At 40.6% G+C, this 15077-nt stretch overlaps 1 long non-coding RNA gene across 1 annotated transcript in view; it reads left to right on the forward strand.

Moving 5' to 3' along the window:
* The first annotated feature begins 104 nt into the window (after positions 1 to 104).
* Positions 105 to 15077, forward strand: part of LOC145722676 (uncharacterized) — a 23114-nt gene continuing 8141 nt past the window's right edge. Inside the window, exons 1-2 of the long non-coding RNA XR_014147121.1 lie at positions 105 to 778; positions 2502 to 2654. This is a non-coding gene — a long non-coding RNA (uncharacterized LOC145722676). The remainder of the gene's footprint in view (positions 779 to 2501; positions 2655 to 15077) is intronic.

Below are 15077 nucleotides of genomic sequence, written 5' to 3' on the forward strand. Positions count from 1 at the left end.
AGTAGAACAAAACCATACACTAGAGATTTAGGGTTTATTTTGATCTGTTAGAAGAAACTTATCTCAAAATTTTAAAGAGAGAACAACTTATATATGTGTGCCAAAAATAAGGGTAACTACTATGAAGGGATAGAATATGACTCTAAAAATGAAAAATAAAAATGTTTTTTTAAAAAGGGATTGATAAGATGTTGGTTGAAAAGGGAAAAAGAGAAATTCAAAAAAAAAAAGACAGTTAAAAAAAATTAACTTTGAAAGACTAAAGAATCATGGTAAAAAAAAAGCCATGAATTCTATGTGCAGTATTCCCCTAGAGCTGGAGTTCTGCCGTTCTCATTGATGGGTAAACTTCATCTTAAGAGGCTGGCTGTTCTCGCTGATCTTCTGGGGGAGGGGCCTGTTGCCGTGGTTCCCAGATGTCTTTGCCGGAGGCAGAATTGCCCCGCCCTTGCCCAGTCAGGGCTAAGTAATCTGCTCCGGTTTGCTCTCGGGAGCTTTTGTTCCCTGAAAGCTTTCCCTACAGCTTTGGAGGCCGAGAGTGAAAATGGCGGCCTCCCAATCTCCGCCCGGAGGAGCTGAGAACACGGGGCCCCGCTCCTCGGTGCACCCCAGAGAAAAGCAGTCAGTCACTCCCATCTCCCCGGTCTCCGACCACACTCTGTGCTCACCCGGCCTGTGACCGAGCGTTTCTATTTCTGTCACCCGACCCCGTGTGGAGTCTCCAAACCCAGCAGATCCTGGCGGTACGCTCCCGCGCCGCTCCTCCTGGGGAAGGAAGGTGAGTCTCCCCGGATCTGCTGCTTGTTGGGTCCCTGCTGGAGGAGCAGTGGCCCGACTGCCCCGGATCACGGTTTATGGCAACCCCGAGCTGAGAGCCTGCGCCTCGGCTTGTCTCTGCAGCCGGCTTCCCTGCTCCGTTACCTGGGAGCTCTGCCACACTCAGGCAGCCCCGGTCTTTCTGTGACCCCGAGGATCCTGAGACCACACTGTCCGGTGAGGGTTCCACTCCCCCGCTTAGCCACTGGAGCGACGTCCCTCAGCGGAGCCAACTTCTAAAAGTTCTGATTTTGGGCTCCATGGTTCTGTCACTTGCCAGAAGCGGCCCACGGAGGCCCCCTCCCCCGCCATCTATCCTCCCAAATATCGCCTCGGATTCACTTCTCCGCACGTCCTACCTTCCAGAAAGTGGTTGCTTTTCTGTTCAGAGAGTTGTTGCTCTTCTTTTCTTCAATCTCTTGTTGAGTTTGTAGGTGTTCAGAATGGTTTGATCCCTATCTAGCTGAATTCCTGGGACCAGACGAAATTTAGGTGTCCTACCCCTCCGCCATCTTGCTCTGCCGCTCCATATTACTTTTGGTCAATTGACCATTACCTGTTTCCCTCCCCTGGAGACCTAAGGAAAGAATGGGTGGGTGTAACACTAAAACAATGGAGTGGTGGTAAAGGAAGGAAGCCAAAGGAAACGAGGCAAGCCCCTCTTCACCCCCAGTTGAAATACTTACATTTTGCACTTTCATTTTATGATTGTATAATGAATTTTAAAATTACTATATTGTAAATTTTCCTATGCTACCCCTCCCCCCCCACCTCCCTACACACATCCCCGATATTGAGAATGCTGCTCTCTGAGGAGAATCCATCTTCACTGGACTGATTCTAGGCCTTCAAGAGGCAAAATCAATGCTTTAGACTAGAACAGTGCTTTCTCAAATTCTATGTTGAAGGACAATTAAAAAAAAGTTCTACCTCATTGTGGATTGATACTTTTGTAAAATACAACAAAATCTATGAGTGAATAGGAGAAAATAAGGGATGCAAGAGGCATCACTGGGTAGTATGAAATGATTCCCCTTGAATATTTAGTTTTCAAGAGATGCAAGTTAAAGATTGAGTATTTTGTTACTTGGCTACTTGAGCAGTGCTTCTTTGAATGCTACTGGTCATCAGGTCAGGAATTCATTAGTATTAAAATTGGATAAAAAATGTGAAAGCTAGCAACCATGCATCATTGCTAAATTCTTTTGAGGCGTTCATCACTTGGTGGTGCCTTTTAGGCATCCTACAGCATAAGTGGGAAGGCCCTGGCTTTCTATTGTCTAATTGTCCAAAGCTGGGAACATAGATAATATCTTTGTCCTGAGACTGAGCCTGTAAGAAACTTTTATTCAAAATGTTAACTTCATTCATTTTCTCACTACCTCCAAAGATCCTGGGACTTAAACCCTTTCTGGATTTAATTTTAAAATGTGTTTTGTGGCAGATTCTGCTAGTTGTTAACCCAATAGCCATTCTCTTTCCTTCTTACAAGAGAACCTGAATTTTGTTCAGGGTAACAACACACCTAAGCTGGGTGACCATGTGACAGAGTTATAGCCAATGAGGTGTAATTAGAAGTCTAGAGGCAAGGTTCCTGGCAAAGCTATTACTTTCCCATAAAAAAGGACAGATTCAGCCTTTTGCCTTTGCCCTTTTCTTTCTTTTTATTCTTTCTACCTGGAAAGTGGATATTATGCTGGAGGTAGAGCACCCTCATTGTGACCATGAGGCAATCATGAATATGAACACCACATCTTAAGGAAAGCAAACCAGAAGGACAGAAGGATCCTGAGATATTGATGATACTGGGAACTGCCTGTCTCTAGACTTCCTCTTAGGTAAGAAAAATAAATCCCTTTTAATTAAGTCACCATGGTTGGATTTCTAGTGCATTCAGCCAAATATAAGGCCTAAATGACATAGTCCTTTTTATGTAGAGTAGTTCATCTACTTGTTAGATGTCTTCATAATTTTTAATAACCTTATTTTTAAATGAGTAAAGCATTTACTACACTGGTCTCTAGGCACACTTTATAAAAGTTTCACTCAAGCAATGACTGCTGATAAAATGACACTAAGTTTTAGAATTTCTGACTTCCTGGTGTTGTTTTGATTAGCAATGGAAGATTTGAGAATATGCAGGCTTTTTCTTTTGACCATCTTTTGTTTTTCCTCCATGTGACAGGTCTAGGAAAATTTCCAGTTAAGAAACATCTCTGTTGGCTCAGACATGAAAGTTTTATACCTTCCAAACTCTTCTCCAGGAGTCAAATATTAATTAACTGACAAGTCCCCAACAATTAATATCTTAAAACTTACTAGGAGTTTGCAAAGAAATTTTTGTGGATTTTTTCCACCTGATGTGATATAAAAGTGTTCCTGGTGTGTTTTGACGTTTTTGGCTTTTATTCTTCCCCTTTGCTAAATAGTAATCAAGAAATGAGTACGAACGTTGTAACCAGGGTGTGTGTGTGTGTGTGTGCGCGTGCACATTTGTATATGTTACATGGGTTCAAAGTGCAAATTGCACTTTGTTACATCTGCAAATAACTGTTTGATTCAAGCTTTTACAAATGAGTAGTAAATTTGCTGTGAAGCTAAAATTGCTCTTAAAAATAAATTCCGTTTAAAAAATAAATAGCAAACGGTATCCCTGTGTCCTGAGCACCACCAGCACACAGTCAAGATAGCAAGTGTTCAGTATATGCTTGCTGGATTGAGGTAAAGCATGTAAAGTGCACAGGAGGACCCGAGTTATGTATTAAACAGATGGCTGGAGTGGTAAAGAACTGCTGAAGTCAGAGTTTACAAGCTGAAAAAAGATATGTGAAACATTGGAGATGTGTGATTATTCCATGGTCTCACTGCTTCTCAGCACGACAAGTGATCCACATATATGTCGCAAGGAGGTAGCCACTCTGCACTTGGCTCTTTCCATTGAGCCCAGGCTTGACTTCATAATCCTCAACACGACTACCTAGATGGCCATAACCCATCAATGACATGATCGTGTGTGATAAAGCCTTAAATCATCTGTGTAAGAACTAGAGAGTTGGGAACACAGAATAAGACATAGGCCTTTAATATGGTTCTGCTAATATTCTTCTTCATCTTTATTTCTAAAATATGCATGAGGGCGCCTGGGTGGCTCAGTCGTTAAGCGTCTGCCTTCAGCTCAGGTCGTGATCCCAGGGTCCTGGGATCGAGCCCCGCATCGGGTTCCCTGCTCAGCGGGAAGCCTGCTTCTCCCTCTCCCACTCCCCCTGCTTGTGTTCCTGCTCTCGCTGTGTCTCTCTCTGTCAAATAAATAAATAAAATCTTTAAAAAAATAAAATAAAATATGCATGAAATCTTCAAGATGGGCTTTAAAGGCCAACTTGGGTAATATCTATTTGTTCAACAAATATTTATGGAACACCAGCTATGTTCCAGGCATGGTGCTGGGCTCTGGGGGTACAATGGTGAATGAAAATAGAGTCAATTCATTGTCATTTACAGTCTAGTGGGGGAGAGAAACATTATTCAAGAAATCACACAAAAGTATAATTATAAAATGAGATTACTATACCACTAGAACCATATCATCCATTGAATGCAATTTGTTTCATAGAACCACAAGTCTAAAAATGTAGTGGAAGATATGCTTAAAGGACAAAAGTACTAAAAATTATCAGAGAAAACAGAGTAAGGGAAATATCCTTAGAGAAGGTAAGGAGCTTGAAAAAAAAGGACAGGTTTAGGGGCTGGATTGGGAGCAAGGAAACATTGCTCAAGAAGGGAGAGCATGCATTGCCCTGGAAGAGCTAGGCAGGTGGGTCAGAGGAAGGACCACCATGAAGGCTATTGATGCAGGGCCCAAGAACTGCTTGGAAACTGAGCCATCATCACTTGCAATTTGTCCTGCTTTCATTCAGGGGAATGTTTCTACCACCTACACCAGGGGACTCTGATGACTGCCTTCCCTTGGGATCCATGAGGACTCCATTCCTGCTGCATCCTCCCCCATGGATTGCCTAGGAGGACTTGAAGACCACCCCCTCTCCCCATTTGGCATTTCCCCAAAGCACACAATACCTCAAGACACCGGGGAACATATAGGATAGGGAGAGGACTGATGGGATCCTATACTGGACCCCCCAGTGGAGTTAGGAGAGAGAAGCATCACACACTTGTACTTGAGGTGGGGGTTGCTAACTGAATGTATCTTGATGCTGGAAGAGCCTTCTTCCCTCCCTGCTCTTTTCTCCATAGGATAGCGTAGTAGCTATTAACAACTCTCTAGTAATAATTAAAACTATTTAAGAGTATAAAATAGAAAATTAAGATTAACCAAAGGAAGTGCCAAGAATACAGATTTACCTTCTTGATGTTTTGAGGTAGGGCCTGGATGCAACCCTATCATTTACTGAAATACATGTACTTCTTGCTTCACTTGAGTTCATGAGAATTAAATGTGAGCTCACAATGAAGGATTATTTACTCACCAAAGTCATAGCATTCATTTGTTGAAACAGTCTCGTAAAGAAAAAAGGCAGATTGTGGGCCTAACCACTTCTTTATTATCCTTGTATGTTGATGAGATGTAGTCATGGTATTCCATTTGGCATTAAATGTATCTTCATATGACAGTCATAAATAAATTAAGGTTCATCTGAATATATGCCAAAACCCTAAAAAAGAAACAGAAAATTGGGTGTTTATGCAGCTCATTGGGGTTACAGAGGACATAATTGTGTAGAATTAACTTGATAAATTAGTGAAGTGGTATAAAGCAACAGGGACATGTGTGGGTTAGTAAAGTAACTTTTTAAAAGATTTTATTTATTTATTTGAAAGAGAGAGAGCACACAGAAGTGGGGGATGGGGGTGGGGAGAGGGAGAAACTCACCCTGCTGAGTGCTGAGCCTGATGTGGTCCAACTCGGGCCAGCTGTGGAGCCCTGAGATCATGACGTCAGACGCTTAACCTACTGAGCTACCCAGGCACCCTGTAAAGTAACTTTTAGATAGAGGCATGTCAACTGAATTTTGGCTCTGCTACATACTAATTGTGTGACTTTGGGCCAGTTACTTAAGCACACTGTGCTTCAGTTTCCCCATAAGCAAAACAGAGATTAAGTAATACCCTTCACGGAGGATGGTGGGAGGATGAAAAGCAATAATGCAGGTAAAGTGCTAAATGTAGAACCTGGCACATGGTAATATTAATTATTATGATGATTGTTTTCTTTAACAAATGTTTATATAGTACTTGCTGTATACCAGGTGTTGTCTAATTATTTTACAAAAATAATTCATTTACATACTATTATGTGGTAGGTATGCTTTAAGCACCAGGTAGGTATTAACTCTTTTCTCATCACAATCCTGTAGAATAAGTACTATTATTATCACTATCCCACAATCCATGGGATAGGTACCTCCATTTCCAGATGAAGAAATTGCAGCCCAGAGATTAGAGAACTTCGTTAAAATAACCCAGCCAGTAAGAGTCAGAGCTGGCATTTAAAATTCAGACAATCTGATTTCAGGGGGCAATGCTCTTAGCAATATGCCATCAGTTCTCCGCACCTTAGCATCATTGTCATCATCCTCATCAGCACCATTGTCTTGAGCCATAAACTGAATATGATGCACAAGGCATTAATGTATATATGTTTATTGATTAGTAAAGTTTTTTTCTACACAATAGATGTTTTCATAAAATGTGTATGTCACTTTTGAAAACAAAATTATATTTTAAGTGCAGAAGTAGGCTTACTAATGAAAAAAAGCATGTATGGAATCGTTCTAGAAAACTTAAAAAAATTAATAGGACAGGAGCAAGTGGCTGGCTTAGTCAGTAGAACATGCGACTCGATCTCAGGGTTAAGTTTGCGCCCCATGTTGGGTGTAGAGATTACTTAAAAATAAAAAAAAATCTTAAAAAAAAATGATTAGCCAAAGGAATGTTGAAAAAGAAAACCAAATCTGGTGGCATCACAATTCCAGACTTCAAGCTGTATTACAAAGCTGTCATCATCAAGACGGTACATACTGGTCCAAAAACAGACACATAGATCAATGGAACAGAGTGGGGGGCCCAGAAATGGACCCTCCACTCTATGGTCAACTAATCTCCAACAAAGCAGGAAAGAATAACCGATGGAAAAAAAAGAGTCTTTTCAACAAATGGTGTTGGGAAAATTGGACAGCCACATTCAGAAGGATGAAACTGGACCATTTACTTACACCACACATAAAAATAGACTCAAAATGGATGAAAGACCTAAATGTGAGGCAGGAATCCATCAAAATCCTTGAGGAGAACACAGGCAGCAACCTCTTCGACCTCAGCTGCAGCAACTTCTTGCTAGACACGTCTTCAAAGGCAAGGGAAACAAAAATGAAAATGAACTATTGGTACTTCATCAAAATAAAAAGCTTTTGCACAGCGAAGGAAATAGTCGATAAAACTAAAAGACAACCTACAGAATGGGAGAAGATATTTGCAAATGTCTAATCAGATAAGGGGCTAGTATCCAAAATCTATAAAGAACTTATCAAACTCAACACCCAAAGAACAAAAAATGCAGTCAAGAAATGGGCAGAAGACATGAACAGACATTTTTCCAAAGATGTACAAATGGCCAATAGACACATGAAAAAAATGCTCAACATCACTCGGCATCAGGGAAATACAGATCAAAACCACAATGAGATATCACCTCACACCTGTCAGAGTGGCTAAAATTGACAAGTCAGAAAACAACAGATGTTGGCAAGGATGCGGAGAAAGGGGAACCCTCCTACACTGTTGGTGGGAATGCAAGCTGGTGCAGCCACTCTGGAAAACAGTATGGAGGTTCCTCAAAAAGCTGAAAATAGAGCTACCCTACGACCCAGCAATTGCACTACTGCGTATTTACCCCAAAGATACAAATGTAGTGATCCGAAGGGGCACATGCACCCCAATGTTTATAGCAGCAATGTCCACAATGGCGAAGCTATGGAAAGAGCCCAGATGTCCATCGACAGATAAAGAAGATGTGGTATATATATTCAATGGAATATTATGCAGCCATCAAAAGGAATGAAATCTTGCCATTTGCAACGACATGGATGGAACTGGAGGGCATTATGCTGAGCAAAATAAGTCAATCAGAGAAAGACATGTATCATATGATCTCACTGATATGAGGAAACACACACACACACACACACACACACACACACACACACACACAGTGGAATATTACTCGGCCATGAAAAAGAATGAAATCTTGCCATTTGCAACAATGTGGTTGGAACTAGAGGGTATTATGTTAAAAGGAATAAGTCAGTCAGGGGAAGAGAAATATCATATGATTTCACTCATATGTGGAATTTAAGAAACAAAACAGATGAACATAGAGGAAAGGAAGGAAAAATAAAATAAGACAAAAAGAGAGAGGGAGACAAACCATAAGAGACTCTTAACTCTAGGAAACAGACTGAGGGTTGCTGGAGGGGAGGTGGGTGGGGGATGGGGTAACGGAGTGATTAAGTGAGGGTGTGTGATGTAATGAGCACTGGGTGTTATATGCAACTGATGAATCACTAAATTCTACCTCTGAAACTAATAATACACTATATGTTAATTAATTGATTTTAAATTAATAAAAAAAGATTAGTAGGACAAAACATCTGTGAGGAAGTTTAAGGGCTCCTTAATGATTCCCTGTCTTTTTTAAGGGACTGCTATAAAATTATTTTCTTGGGGCACCTGGGTAGCTCAGTTGGTTGAGCATCTGACTCTTGATTTCGGCTCAGGTCATAATCTCAGGGTCATGAGGTCAAGCCCCATGTCGGGCTCTGTGCTGAGCATGGAGCCTGCTTAAGATTCTCTTTCTCCCTCTCCCTCAGTGCTCCCCACCCTCTTTCTAAAAATAAATAAATAAATAAAATCATTTTATTAATCATCCCTACTTGCCTCTCATATTAATAGAATGACCAAATGTGAAAACATTTTATAAACTATTTTTTAAAAACCTGTAGAAATATAGGTTACAATGATCTGGTTTTGGGACCCTCACAGATTCAGAATAGTATTCATTTGTGTGTGATATAAATAGACATATACATGCATGCACATCCTTGGAAAGTTTCTCAAGAGTTACATACTTTTCTATCCATGTCGGTTGCTACTGGCAATGTAGGACTGCTGACCTGAAGGGGACTTTTCTCAAATCCTTTTTACCAAGACCAAAAAAATGAAATGAAGAAATACGACAAAACACATTTTGACCAGAAGGTGGCAGTAAAGCATTGGTATTTACCAAAGATTTCAGGCACAAGAATTAACTTCTGGTAGGTGTGGCATATCCAAGAGACAAAATATTGCCTGGAGGTTCTGATCATCCAGATCCTGTGGGCACCTCCCTATCCCCACCTGCCTAGTCCCTGCCCTAGAGGAGCCAAGCCTCAGACAACAGATTATGGGGACGCACTGTGACCAGCACTGCCATTGGAAAAACACAGGGGCTCTGGGAGCAAGGTCATTTATCTGAAAAGTATATCCCCATCTTGGAATCCTCATTTAAGTTAACTTTATTGCATAAATGGGATGACTACTGGGATATTGTGATCATCTTATTTTAACTCTTGGATGAAGTTTTTCTTTTTTTTTTTTTTAAAGATTTTGTTTATTTATTTGACAGAGAGAGACACAGCGAGAGCAGGAACACAAGCAGGGGGAGTGGGAGAGGGAGAAGCAGGCTTCCTGCCGAGCAGGGAGCCCGATGTGGGACTCGATCCCAGGACCCTGGGATCATGACCTGAGCCGAAGGCAGACGCTTAACGACTGAGCCACCCAGGCGCCCTTGGATGAAGTTTTTCTATGTACCCATTTTTCTGTATCTAAAAATATGATTTCTCTTTGCTCTTCATATAAGGAATGACAAAGAAGTACTGGGAGAAATGGTATACCCTTTAATTGGCCCCCTCACCATTCACTCCAGGCAATCAAGAAGACCCCTAGAAGGCTCCCTTAATGCTAGGAAATGCACATTGGTGTTGTCTAGTCTAGACTGGGCCTGGAGTTCATAAAGGAAAAAAGGTTTTCTGCCACTTGTAAGGAAGAATTTACTCAGGACTATTGCCCAGACTAGGGCAATAGGAGAAAGATATTTGACTCAACTCCAAAGACCATGAGAAGTGGAAACGTATAGCCAAGGAGCAAGGGTGGAGTTTGGGGGGGTGGGGGATAACTTCAGGAGTCTGATGAAAGGAGACATATGGGGGTGTAGTTTGCATACCAAAGGCAATTCCGCAGGCAACCGGTTTGCTATCTCTAGGAAGTAGCTAACCCTGGGAGGGGCAGCCACTCCTTTTGTGTGTCTAGAAGGCCCCAGGATGTCGAAGCACCATAAAATAGAGAAAAAAAGTTGAAACATGATTAATATAAAGTGCTTTGCTTCTAGCTTCCAAAACACTCTTTCCGTCAACCGACCAACTCACGAAATTAGGAAGCACTGAATAAGCAAGATCATCTGATTTCACCTAATAATCATGATACGTAACATTTACTTAGTTCCTTCTATATGCTACCTCTTGTGTATGCACTTTAAATGCTTAGTTGTATTTAACCCACATATTTGTATCTTGATTGTAGTGATGTATATATATGGTGCCTGGCTTGCTCAGTTGGTAGAACATGTCACTCCTAGTCTTGGAGTTGTGAGTGCCAGCCCCACATTGGGCGTAGAGCTTACTTAAGAAAAGAAAACAAAAACAAAACAATACAAAAATGAGTGTATGAAAAACTGGTGAAATCTGAGTAAAAACTGTAGTCTAGTTAATTAGATTTGCCAATTAATTTCCTGGTTTTGATCATGCACTATAATTAAATTAGATTCCCCCACTGGGGTAAGCTAGGTGATGTATACATGGGACCTCACTGTCCTATTCTTGCCACTTCTTGTGAATCCACAATTATTAAAAAAAAAAAAAAGTTAAAAGTCCTTCAAGGCCAATACTATTATTATTCCCATTTTACATTGGAGGAAACTAGGCTTGGGGAGGTTAAGTAACCTACCTAAGGATCATTGAGCAAGCAAGTGACAGAATGTGTGTGATTCCAACCCAGAGCTAATATACCAACAACTTCCCTCCAACACAGATAATCTTCAAATAAAATAATGATTCCTGCTACTCACAGAATGTTTCTAAGTTCCAGTAAGTTTTGAAAAATATGTAAATAAATTCAATTATCCTACACTGCTTCAAAGTTAATCTGTGCACACTTAGTATAGGAATTGGGACAGGTCCTTAGCAAAAAACAATGAAATGACAACATTGCATTTTATGGGCTTCCTTCAGCAACAAATTATAGAATATCGACACTTTCTTTTTTCTTTGCTATTATAAAACACCAGATATCAGATTAATAGTTATATAAAGATTGTATTCATTTACCGAGAAAAATCTTAGACCTGAGTCATAAATAACAATGCATTTTTGACAATTCAGTCCTCTCTAATGGCAAAGAAATTGGCAACGTATTTCCAGAATTCTAATTCCATTGTAGGTAGATAAATCATAGCATTTTCTATGACACACTTGTTAGAAGCCTTTTAATTTCACTTAGTCTTAATTACAGTGGCAGGATATAGCACTGGATTGACTGAGTATTCACATCTGATCTCAAGGTCTGTAAAATGTCAGAAACACATGGTATTCAGAGACCCAGTACCTTTTCATTAATACATTATGCACCTATAGAATTTAATTCATAAGGTATGAGTCAAAGATCTCTACAGGTTTATTAATACTTTGTGTCATTTCCCAAATATTCTCAATTACTTTTATCTTTGGTTATTTCTTTTATTTGGTTTAGTGTGACATGGGGCTGTACTCTGACTAGGTTAATGGACAGAAAGAGACTGTGATGTGTCTTTCTCAGCTCATCATTGCCATAGTCCCCAGTTCCTCACCCTAAACTGTCTCTATTGAGCAGGCTTTCCTATAATAGGGAGCGTGTGACCCATTGCAGGGAAGGACTGGCCAATAACTATCACCAACTTCACCCTGGCCTGCCTGCCTACCTGCAGTGAGAAAAACCAGCAGAGCTTTTTGTTTTGTTTTGTTTTTAAAAATTTATTTAAGTAACCTCTACCCCAATATGGGGCTCCAGCTCATGACCCTGAGATCAACAGGCACATGCTCTTTCAACTGAGCCAGCCAGACAACCCCCAGCAGAGTTTGTTTTAATCAGCCAATGACTTAAAAAAAAGTTTTTAGTGTGGGGTTTAAGTTTATTTATGTAAAATACTACACAGATTAACTAATGATCATTTTCAAAGAGGGGGGAAAAAAAGGAAAGAAACGAGTATGAAACCATTAACATTTTTGAGAATTTTGGGGCATCTTGGTGGCTCAGTCAGTTGGGTGTTGGACTCTTGGTTTTGGCTCTGGTCATGATCAGGGTCATGGGATCCGTCCCACACAATAGGCTCCTCGCTCAGAGGGGAGTCTGCTTGGGATTCTCTCTCTCCCTTTCCCTCTGCCCCTCCCTCACCAAAATAAATAAATAAATCTTTTAAAAAAACATTTGAGTATTTGAATGAATTCCCACATTCATTTTTTGTCTTATTCATTGTGACTGATTTCAGTTTCTTCAGTGTTTCTTTACAACTGACAGAGTTTGAAGTTACTGAGAGACTTCTATAGACAATGAATCCCATTCAGATACTAAGTGTCATAGGATGTGAATGATTATTTGTTTTAAAGATTCTACTTATTTATCTTTATTAGAGAAAGAGAGAGAGAGTGGGGAGGGGGCAGAGAGAGGGGGAGAGAATCTCAAGCAGACTTCACACTGAGCATGGAGCCTGACTGGGGCTCGATCTCACAACCCTGAGATCATGACCTGAACCAAAACCAAGAATCAGATGCTTAAATGACTGAGCCACCCAGGCACCACAGTGAATGGTCATTTTTAAGTCTCAAATATCCCCAGATACATTTTCCTTATGAAAAGAATGAAGTAGATTTAATGGATTAATACAGTTTTCTTTACTGTATTCCATACAATTTGGTTAAGGATACAAAAAAGATCTTATGCAACCAACCACCAGGTAACTCTTCTGGGTCATGATGGATTTAAGGGTTGCTGTAACCACAAAGGACATTGTGGATCTCTTTGATGACTGGACCTCAAGCTAACAAGATAGCTGAGGCCAAAAAACAAGATCTTAGCTGGCTTTGAAAGACAAAAATTAGAAAGGAATATAAATGTAGAACTATAAAGTACATCCATACAATGAAACGCTCTGCAGTTGTCAAAATAGTAATATATGGATATATTGATTATGTATATTTAAAATGTTTTTTCTTAAGTGGGCTCCACACCCAATGTGAGGCTCAAACTCATGACCCTGAGATTAAGAGTCACACACTCCACTGACTAAGCCAGTGATTGATTATATTTAAATGCATACAGATTGCATATTTTTAGTGTGAAAAATCAGAATGCAAAACACTGTATCTCATTTCCACATATGTGCACACATGGATAGAAAATAGCCTAGATAGATAAACACCATAATGTATATCAGTGTTAAATATGGTTATATTCTAGCTTATTGAGAGATAATGGGTAATTTCCCTTTTGGGGAAGTGGGGAGAGTTCCCAGGTTCTAAAATTAACTTATATTAATAAAACTTTAGGAGCACCTGGGTGGCTCAGTCGTTGAGCGTCTGCCTTCGGCTCGGGTCAGGGTCCCGGGGTCCTGGGATCGAGCCCCGCATCAGGTTCCTTGCTGGGCGGGAAGCCTGCTTCTCCCTCTCCCACTTCCCCCTGCTGGTGTTCCCTCTCTCGCTGTGTCTCTCTCTGTCAAACAAATAAATAAAATCTTTAAAAAAATAAAAATAAAATAAAACTTTAAAGAATAAATGAAAGAAAAAAGGGAGAACCTATAGTAGCAGAACTTACAGAAATCTGAAAAGTTAACACTTAATTCAGTTAGCATTATTCACTCAAAAGATACTCAGCAAATGTTTACTATCTACTACGTACACAGACCTTTGCTATGTCCTTTTTTTTTTTTTAAGATTTTACTTATTTATTTGAAAGAGAGAGTGTGAATGAGAGAAAGCATGAGTGGGGGAATGGGCAGAGGGAGAGAGACAAGCAGACTCCCCGCTGAGCAGGGAGCCGGACGCAGGGCTTGATCCCAGGACCCTGGGATCATGACCTGAGCCGAAGGCAGCCACTTAACCAACTGAGCCACCAAGGCGCCCCTGCTATGTCCTTTTTTTTTTTTTCTTTGTTTTTTTAAGTAAACTCTTTGCCCAACATGGGATTTGAACTTACAAACCCGAGATCAAGAGTTTCACACTCTATCAACAGAGCCAGCCAAGCACCCCTGATCTTTGCTATGTCCTGAGGGAGATTTAAATGTGTGTTAACAACTTTTCTGCTGTCAAGGACTTAATTAGTAGAGGTGGAAGCATCCATATAAACAATGAAAATTAATCCAGAGGCAGAATGAAAGACACAGGAAAAGAACAGACAAGGGGCTGTGGGAAGACAGAGGAAGGGGTCAGTGACTGCTGGTGAGACACTTGACAAACACAAAACACAAAACAGACTGAGAAGGTGACCATTCACCTGTGAGGACATGCTTTGGGGTGCGGCTTCAGTGCTACACCCAAACCAAGCTGGGGGGTCTCTGATGGCAGAGCTAAGTCCAGTTTTCTACTTAAATAAAATACCAACTTTATGCTCAGACTCCTGAACTGTTTTAGCTATAAACTTATCAAAACAAGCAAGAGCTCTTGCTAAAGTCTGGTATTAGGCTTTCATTGGAAACTATCTGGATGTGTTATCATTTAATGGATAAGATGTATTTCTTATCACTTGAACCAATATGCCCAGCAATATGCCCAGTGTATCATGAACAGTAGGCTGATGGCTAGCAGACAGCTGCAAAGATGCATGGAAGACTTATTTAGGGACACCTAAATAAGTAGCCTGGCTATCGATCATTTGGCATCAGGGAAATACAGATCAAAACCACAATGAGATATCACCTCACACCAGTCAGAATGGCTAAAATTAACAAGTCAGGAAACAACAGATGTTGGCAAGGATGCGGAGAAAGGGGAACCCTCTTACAATGTTGGTGGAAATGCAAGCTGGTGCAGCCACTCTGAAAACAGTATGGAGGTTCCTCAAAAAGTTGAAAATAGAGCTACCATACGATCCAGCAAATGCACTACTGGGTATTTACCCCAAAGATA

The sequence above is a fragment of the Leptonychotes weddellii genome, chromosome 7 (genome assembly GCF_054177405.1).
Source record: "Leptonychotes weddellii isolate Sample4059 chromosome 7, ASM5417740v2, whole genome shotgun sequence".
Lineage (NCBI taxonomy): Eukaryota > Metazoa > Chordata > Mammalia > Carnivora > Phocidae > Leptonychotes > Leptonychotes weddellii.